The sequence below is a fragment of the Artemia sp. Qi Xiang Cuo genome, chromosome 8 (genome assembly GCF_049724085.1).
Source record: "Artemia sp. Qi Xiang Cuo chromosome 8, ASM4972408v1, whole genome shotgun sequence".
NCBI lineage: Eukaryota > Metazoa > Arthropoda > Branchiopoda > Anostraca > Artemiidae > Artemia > Artemia sp. Qi Xiang Cuo.
Genome location: NC_142801.1, coordinates 50,010,173 through 50,019,492, shown reverse-complemented (window position 1 = coordinate 50,019,492; position 9,320 = coordinate 50,010,173). Strand labels below are relative to the sequence as shown.

The 9,320-nt window shown below is 33.4% G+C and overlaps 1 long non-coding RNA gene across 1 annotated transcript; it reads left to right on the top strand.

Annotated features, from left to right (window-relative positions):
* Positions 1–3,684: 3,684 nt before the first annotated feature.
* Positions 3,685–8,701, top strand: LOC148949516 (uncharacterized). Its single transcript, XR_016142093.1, has 2 exons — positions 3,685–3,816; positions 8,268–8,701. It is a non-coding gene; the product is annotated as an uncharacterized LOC148949516 (long non-coding RNA).
* The last annotated feature ends 619 nt before the right edge of the window (positions 8,702–9,320 follow it).

Here is a 9,320-nt window from a genome sequence, read left to right as displayed (position 1 = left end):
ACACGGGTCTTGGCACGGTTTCAGGTCCAACCACATCACGCATTTCATCTTTGGTATTAATGGGTTCATTGACTGTATCTGATGGTAAAATGTCAATGATACTAGCAACAGTCACAGATGCTTTGCTTTTCATTGAATTGTCGCTAATTTCCATTGCGATATTATCCGACAATGCCCTTTTTTTTGCCAGCGATGTCACTGTCTATTACCATATTATTTTTACACAGGTAACAATTCTAGCACTGAGATATGATATGTTTATGACATTGGTGCAGCAGTACACCTGTCTTCTTTTTACCTTCCGTTGAATGGTAATACCCGAAAGATGGCAATATAGTTTACAAGGTGGTAACATGTTACCCGTGCTACGAGCAAGAAGTTGACCTTCTTTGTCAACTAATACTTTTAGGTATGCAATATGTTTAAACACTATCATCTCTGAAAATTTTATTCTAGTATATCTACAACAGTAACGAAGAATTTTTTCGGAAGGGCAAAGAAATTTAATCTCTCTCTGTCATGACAATGCAAACATACATTTCCAATGGTGTCACCATTAGTGCTTGTTTCATAGTTCAAATATTTGTCTTTGTCAGCATTCAATACTCAGATAACTCTATTATTTGCACACACTTTCTTCGTGTGCACGTACTTTCTGGAAGTATTTCATCTTCACTTTTCCATCATTGCTACTATTCTGTTCGATGATTGTATCTGATGGTAGACTACCAATGATAATATTAACGTTCAATGATGCTTTGCTTTTCATTGAGCTGTCTTTAATTTTCTTGGAGATGTTATCTGCCCATCCGCTTTTAATTTTGCCCTCGGTTTCATTGACTATTACCACATTATTTTTAAATGGGATACAGTTGCGGCACCTAGATAGGATATGATTTATGACCTTGATGCTGGAGTACGCTCGTCTTGCTTTTAAGTTCTGTTGAATGGTAATACAAAAAGATGTTGATATGATGTATCAACAGATAATATTCTACCTGCGCCATAAGCAAGAAGTGAGCCCTCATCATCAACTATTAGTTTTAGGCTCGCATTTTCTTTAAACACTATTATCTCTCGAACTTTTACTCTGTCATACCCACCACTATGACCATTGAATTTCTTCTACACTCCGAAGAAATTTAATTTCTCACTGCCACAACAACGATTGCACACATTTCCAATGATGTCACCATTAGTGCTTGTTTTGCAATTCAAATATTTGTTCTTGTCAGCATTCAACATTACGACAACTCTATCGTGTAGACATACTTTCTAGATACAATTCACCTTTACTTAAAAAAAAAGATGTATGTGTTTATCCTTCCAGTGCACAATTAATATTGATCGAAAACATACCATAAACCAAGTTTTTTCGACGACCAACCATAGAGTAACAGTGGGACGGCTGCATATGAAAAAATACAAAAACTATGTTCAGCAAAGATTTTATGTCATATTAAGACAGGGCAAAAAGTTCAAAAATAAATCTAAGTCTAAACAAAGATCGAAATGAAAAATAAATATAGTAAAATTAAAAAAGGGGGGGGGGATCGGGGCCCTGGAGGGGGACTTGGGGGACCTGGAAGGGGACGAGGGGCCTTGGAGGGGAATGTGGGGACCCAAACTCATGCGCAAGCCTGGTAATGGAAAAAAATATGCTCAGGACCCTTACATTACATAAATGATACCTGCCCGATTGTAGTCATTACAATTTTCAGAGATCGAAACAAGTTTCATTAACCATCAAAAAGAATATGTCTGTCCAGCAAACATCTCAAATCACCATGGTATGCATACTCTCGGAAAGATGCTGAAAAAGATGGCCGGAAACAAAACACTGATAATACTTACCAAAAATCCAATTGAGAGATCGATTGCGCAAAAAAAACTTTTACATTGTAGGGACGCTTAACACCAGTTGGCCACCGTCCCTGAAGCAATACATTGATTGAGTTAGATTTTATTTCTAAGAATAAAATTTCATTAACGGCTTTTTGGCTCAGTCGAGTAATGTGTGGTTCATTTACCATAGGAAATCATGGGTCTCACGCTCGATTCATAAATCAGACATAAATTTCATAAAATCAATGGAAAACTACTTGGAAGCTTTGGAAAAGAAAATATGTCACCATCTAAAGCTGTTGTTAACAATAAAGCCATCTATGAGTTCGGTTATGTAGAGCTCACTTCATCTAATGAAAATATCATGGATGGTATTTCTCTTATATCAGATTATTTGCCTGTGATAATAGTACTAGTGGCCTCTTGTATTCATAGCAATGTTCCAGAAAGAATGCAATTCCAAGAATTTTCTTTATCAAGCGGAAGTACGATAAGACCATATGTCTCCGCTTAAACTGCATACAAGAATTTGAACGATCTTTCTCTTGTATCAGAATATTTGGTTGAGATAATGGTAATACCCTACGGGACCGTTTGTATTCACTGTATTGTTTCACCAAGAACAAGAATGATTACGCAATATCAGATAAGGTATCATTCCTGAAATTTGAATGCTGGCAAAGACAAATATTTGAAGTATGAAACAAGTACTACTGGTGACAATATTAGAAATGTATTTGAGCACTGTCATGACAGTGAGTGATTAAATTTCTTTGGACTACAGGAAAAATTCTTCATTACTGTTGATAGATATACTAGAATGAAATTTTCAGAGATGATAATGTTTAAACATATTGCATACCTAAAAGTAATAGTTGACAACGAAGGTCAGCTTTTTGCTCGTAGTGCCGGTAACATTTTACCACTTGATAAATCATATCGCCATCTTTCGGGTACTAGCATTTAACGGAAGATAAAAAGAATATAGGCGTACTGTTGCACCAATGTCATAAGACATATCATGTTTCCGTGCCAGAATTGTTACGTGTGTAAAAATAATGTGGTAATAGACAGTGCTTGCAAAATAAAAAGAGCATTGTCAGATAATATCGCCTTGGAAATTAACGACAATTCAATGAAAAGCAAAGCATCTGTGAATGTTGCTAGTATCATCTACAGTTTACCATCAGATACAGTCAATGAACCCATTAATACCAAAGATGAAATGCATGATGGGATTTGCCTGAAACCATGTTAAGACCAGTTTATGACCTTAAATGGAATAAGTGTCATGTCAAGAGAAAACATAATGAAGTATTTTACGGAATGGATTCAAAGAATTCATTTTTTATGATGACATTTTACATACCAATTATTTCAATAAAAAATGTTTATACATTACTTTGTTATGTTTCTTATTATAAGTTTTTTCATATTCTTAATATATATGCATTATTTTTTTGTTATGTTATTATTTTGACCGCTACAACAACCTTCTATGACAACAACTACTTATGACTGCTACTACTTGCAATTCTGACTACAAGTACTTGCTATTGCAACTGTGACTGCGGCTACTTGTAATTCAACTGTGACTACTTGTGATTGCGACTACAAGTGATTGCAGATGTGATTGTGACTCTGACTATTTGCCACTGCAATTACAACTACTTGCAATAGCCGAGACCTGTGCCTGCGACTAACTGCAATTTTGCTTACTTTGCAACTCTGACAAAAAATACTAGTGATTGCGACTTTGACAACTGACTGCTAACTATTGACTACTTAAAAAATGACTATGACTACTTAAAAAAATCGTACAGACGAGAAAGCGAGGATAAAACGAGGAAAAATCAAAAATATCTTTTTGTGTTTTTTTTTCTTCTCCCGAGACAGCTGGGTACGCAACTTAGCAGAGAATTGTTCTATTTGGCAGAAGATTTGACTTTAAGCAAAATGCCATTTGGCTAGGTAGGCTACTTGTTACAGATTTGATTTTAAGCAAAATTTTATAGAAAATTATTTGGTTAGTTTCTTATTTGACTTTATTCTAGAACCTGTTTCTTTAGGTTTAATTAAGTCCTTACACAAAAATTCATGGCCAAAATTATGTTCCTACCTTCACTTTATTTTAGGGCTTTTCAGTGTTAGAAATTGATTTTAAGCACATCTGTAGCTTTGGTAAAATTCTACTTTAGCTACTTTTGACTATCTTGGAAAGGGGTTAGGTTAACAAAATGAAACTTTCAGGGATGGGTCTACAGGCTAAAGTATGTCATGGGAAGATATTTTGAAGTACCCACCTCCACTCCTTCTCTCTCTAGCCTAGAGGGTCCTGATATTTGATGACCTTTAAAAATATATGAGTTATATAAGTGAAACCTTGCAAAATAGATTTTTTGCTTAAATAAATTACAACACAACGGTTTATAGCTTCACAACTTTGCTCAATCTCAATTTATAAGGTTTTAAAGATATGCAAATACATTTCCTAAATTTTGAAAATAAACTATTTATATGTCTTAAAATTCTGCTCAAATAACTGAAATTGCATTTTCAGAGCTAAAGCCAGAGAAAAAGAAACTAATAACTGAAAATTAAGGTAAAATGTTGTTTTGTCAAAATTTCAATGGGTATAGACCTGTCGGTAAAATTCTACTTTTGCTACTTTTAACTATCTTAGAAAGGAGTTTGGTTAAGAAAATGAAACTTATAGGGATGGATCTAGAAGCTATATTGTAATCCGGGAAGGTATTTTGAAGTACCTACCTCTACTACTTCTACCTCTAGACGGTCCTGACCTTTGATGACCTTTAAAAATATGTGAGTTATAGAAGTGAAACCTAGCAAAATAGATCTTCTGCTTAAATGAAGTACAACAAAATTGTTTTCAGCTTCACAACTTTGCTCAATCCCAATTTATAAGGCTTTAAAGATATGCAAATAAATTTCCTAAATTTTGGAAATAAACTATTTATATCTCTTAAAATTCTGATCAAATATTTGAAATTGCATTTTCAGAGCTAAAGCCAGAGAAAAAGAAACTGATAACTGAAAATTAAGGTTAAATGTTGTTTTGTCAAAATTTCAATGGGTATAGACCTGTCATGTAGGCAAATTTCATGACCCTTTAGAGGGAGAAGGAGTGGAGGTAGGTACTTCAAAATACCTTCCCGGGACATACTTTAGCCTGTAGACCCATCCCTGAAAGTCTCATTTTCTTAACCTAACCCCTTCCCAAGATAGCCAAAAGTAGCTAAAGTAGAATTTTACCGGCAAATTTCATGACCCTCTAGAGGGAGAAGGAGTGGAGGTAGGTACTTCAAAATACCTTCCCGGGACATACTTTAGCCTGTAGACCCATCCCTGAAAGTCTCATTGTCCTAACCTAACCCATTTCCAAGATAGCCAAAAGTAGCTAAAGTAGAATTTTACCGTAGCTTTTTTTAGAGTCAAGAAAGTGTTGCAACAATTTTGATTCAAGGATTGGTTTTGTAGAAGTATAGTAGAGAAATTTTTCACCAGTTTGAACATTGCATAGCCTAGGCCTATATTATAGCCTAGTATAGGGCAGGAACTTATCAAAGAGATCTACTAGTAAATTTCCCATTTAGGCCTAATGCAATTTCTAAATATAATTTGAACTTAGGCATACCCCCTCCCCCCTTATGAGGACAAATATGGCTCTGCTGTATATACAAGTTTGCTGATTTTGTTTAAAAAAAATTTAAATGGCTTTATAACCAAATATCATGATATATTCCCTTCTTACCTTGATGGTTTGGTAAATTTGTTGTTGTTCATATTATTGATGTATGTACAGAGTGAACATACCACTTAATACCTTTTTTATGTTTGTCTATGCATAGCTTATTGGTATTTTTATTACCATTTCTTTACTTAGAAAAAAATGGGTTTTCAAGATTTTGCAACACTCACCAGCAACCATTCAAAAGTGGGGTAGCAAAGTAGCAATGCTACTTGGCAGTTTTCAAATTTCCTGGCAGATTTTGTTTTAAAATACCAATTTTACATATAAAGATAATTTTTGCCCAAAGAAAAACTGTCACAACAAAAGTTTTGCTCTGCCATGCAAGAAGTGTGGTAGCATAGTAGCAATGCTACTTGACAGTTTTCATGACCCAGTAAAATTTGTTAGCAGATTTTCTCTGAAAATACCAGTACTTCCATTATCCCCAAATTTTTGGTGATTTTTCAAAAAATCTATGTTCTTGAAAAAAATTGGTTCCCCAAAAATCCTCTTTTGTTCAGGGTTGCCACCCCTAGTGATCTATCCCTAGTGACAATCCACCTCTAGTAGCTATTACTTTCACTAAACTTGATATAATCTTTTGACTGCTTTCCAAAGTTTTTGTCTTTATTATTTACTACACATCAAAAACCAGACACAGATCATTGAATTGCTGACCTTTCATCCTATGCTTGTGAAAGCATAATGTTTATAAGACTATACCATCTCATCAAAGATCCTCTTGTGAATTGTGGCGAAGAATTTTATTTGAACAGAATTTTATTTTTTTTAAACAGTTTACAGTGTATACATTCAATGTAATTCCGAGCATCAATGCAAAGAGGGTTATTTTAGACAGCTGGACTGTGAATTTAAATTTTGTTTTCTTTTGATATTGTGTTCAATTTTTAAAGGTATAAAATTATAAGAGAGTTAGACTGAAAAATTTTTCTCAAATGAAAAAGGGAAGGCATGGTACCTATGCAGAGAGGGGGAGGGGATTTTTTGATAAATTTGGAGATATTTTTATTATCAAGCAATAAACTTGATGAACTTACCCCTTGAGACCTTTTTTTATGCTCTTTCAAAATATAACCATTGTTTTAATCAGAAATTAAATAGACCCTTTAAAATGATACCTTTTCTCTTATTTTCTGCTATTTAGTTAGTCTTTTTTTCTTTTACTCTAGGTTTTTGGGCATAATATATTAATTTAAAAACATATTAATTGAATGTGTGATAAATGAAAGGGTACTTATGTATTATATTGCCAACACTCAAGTCTATGCTGTGTAAAACTCAAGAACAGACTGGTTTTATCTATCTGTATTAAGAAACAATTAGCTTACTCTCAGTGGAAAACAAGTGGCAGGTGACAGAATACATTGGAATTATATAACTTGGGTTAAATATTTGCACATTAGGGGTGGGGGTTAGTTTTTTTTAGATCAGGTTACCCCCCCCCCCCCCATCCACCTCTAATCTTCAAATATAAAGCCCAAATTTGTTTCTAAAGTATTATATTTTCATTGTGGTTTGGTATTTTTCATTAGGATTACCCTAACTTGTGTATTTCCCTCCTCCTTTTCACCTCACCATTGCTACTCTGGTGCCCTCCCCCCTGCACTACTTTTGGCAGGTGTCCATGCTTCATTGAGTGGTTCAACTGCAGTCTAGGATCTTTTTATGGTCTAGGAAAGTTGTTAAGTAAGTGAATGAAATTTTACAGAGTAGATATTCTGCTCAAATTAGGGCATTATAAATTTTCTTAAATAAATAGGCCTACCTACACAGCCTCAAATGCTTGAGCAATTATTAACCCTATATGAAGGCTAATCCTAAGATAAAAATAATAGAATTAAAAAAAAACTGGTAGAATTTGATGTGCCATTCAAAACTTTTCCTAAATATAATCTTCTTGCAATAAAAATTGCAGCCTCTTCTGTCTGTCCCTCTTAATGAAACAAAAATCAAGCTATAAATTATATTCATATTTGGGGAATAGTTGATTAAAACAGAAGAAACCCCAAAACATGATTCATAAAAATTGTATATGATAGCCAAAAGTAAAAATTTGGTTTTTATTTTAAGATTGTTTTCTTGTAAAGTTTTATATTATTTTCAGACTAATTTTTTTTTCACAAACGGTTGGTCTTTATTTCTTACTTGTACCTGATATCTGCGTTTGAAGATTAATCAAACAATTCATGGTAATGAACTGTAAGTAACTCAACCCAACAGGAACCAAAACTCTAAAAAAGAGCAACTACAAAACAAAAAAGAGCTGTATTCGTTTTTGATATTCTTTTTTTTTACTAGGTGATGTATTTCTTCTGAAATATCTCTTCTCACAAGATCTAACTATCTCTTGTCTTCTGTAAGAAGAAATGTATCTTTTCTCATGCTGTTACTTTCTAAAACTTGTTCAAACTAAAAGCTCATTGAGTTTCAATGTCACTGTGTGAAAATTTACTCTTAAGTTGTTGTTATCCTTAGGCCGTATGAATACTTACTTTGCTTCTCTTCAACTGAAAGTGAATACTTTTGTCCAAATCTTGTACATGTAGCCAAATTCTCTTGACTGTTTATTCTTCAGTTGAAAGAATCTTAAAAGGGCTGGTAGCTATCAAGGTGTTACACTTTTGTCAATTAATGTTTATATTTGTTTTAGGAGACAGCAAAAGGAAATGATTTTTACCAAAGAGTCAAAGACAACACCTGCATTCGTTGGAAGCTTTTCAGCTTGTCGGGTGTAATCAAGCATAGCCTAAAGACTGCCAGAACATCAAAATCGCAGAAAATTCTGTTGTAGCCAATAGTGTTTGGACCTCAAAAAGGAGCCCGTTTTATAAAATTGGAAGCTTGTTTAGGAAAAAAATTAAAATTATCAGTGTTTAAGCCCACTTAGTCTCCCCTTGTGAACATGTAGGAATTACCAGGTTAAAGTAGAACTACGTAAGCTCTAAGAATAACTATGTGGGTGTTCTTTTGCGTTGTTGTTCATTTTGTGCTTGAATTTCTTGTTCACACAACACAAGCTCCTACGAGTTGAAGATTTGATCATTTCTTATAATTTTTTTGATGAATAAATTAAATTGAAATCAAGTATTATGATTAGCCCTTTTTTATATTTTTATTATTTAAATGTACTGTATATATTTTTTTTATGATTAATTATGATTTTATCAAAATATGATTTACAAATTTGCTTATTTAGGTGAAGCTGACAACTCAGGAAATAATCAGTATTTAATCTATTGTGCCAATTCATGAAAATTTAAAAGAAGGAGGCAAATATATTGTTTGTTTCAATCTAGGGGGTAATTTTGTGTGTATATTTTCAATAATAATATATAACAAAATTTCTAAATGTAAGGGATAATCTTCCCAATTGGTGCCACTGTATTGAATTAACTTTAAAAGACAAAGATTTTCTGAGGGAATTAAAGAGCAAAGTTAAAACTTAAAACGAACAAAAATTATTACTTCACAGCCTATCTAACATATATCGATAAAACTAGTGCAAGTAAACCAACTGGTGATATTTCCCTATGTTTGTAGGATTATAGAAAACTAGCGCTTTACTGAAAACACAAAACAATATGGGACTTTTGGTACAGTAAAAGTAAACCTTTTAAGGACACTTTTAACAGTATAAAAGTAAAGCATTTTTAGTCTGTTGTTTTATTTATTTTTTCGTTTAATTTGGCATCACTTCTGCGCA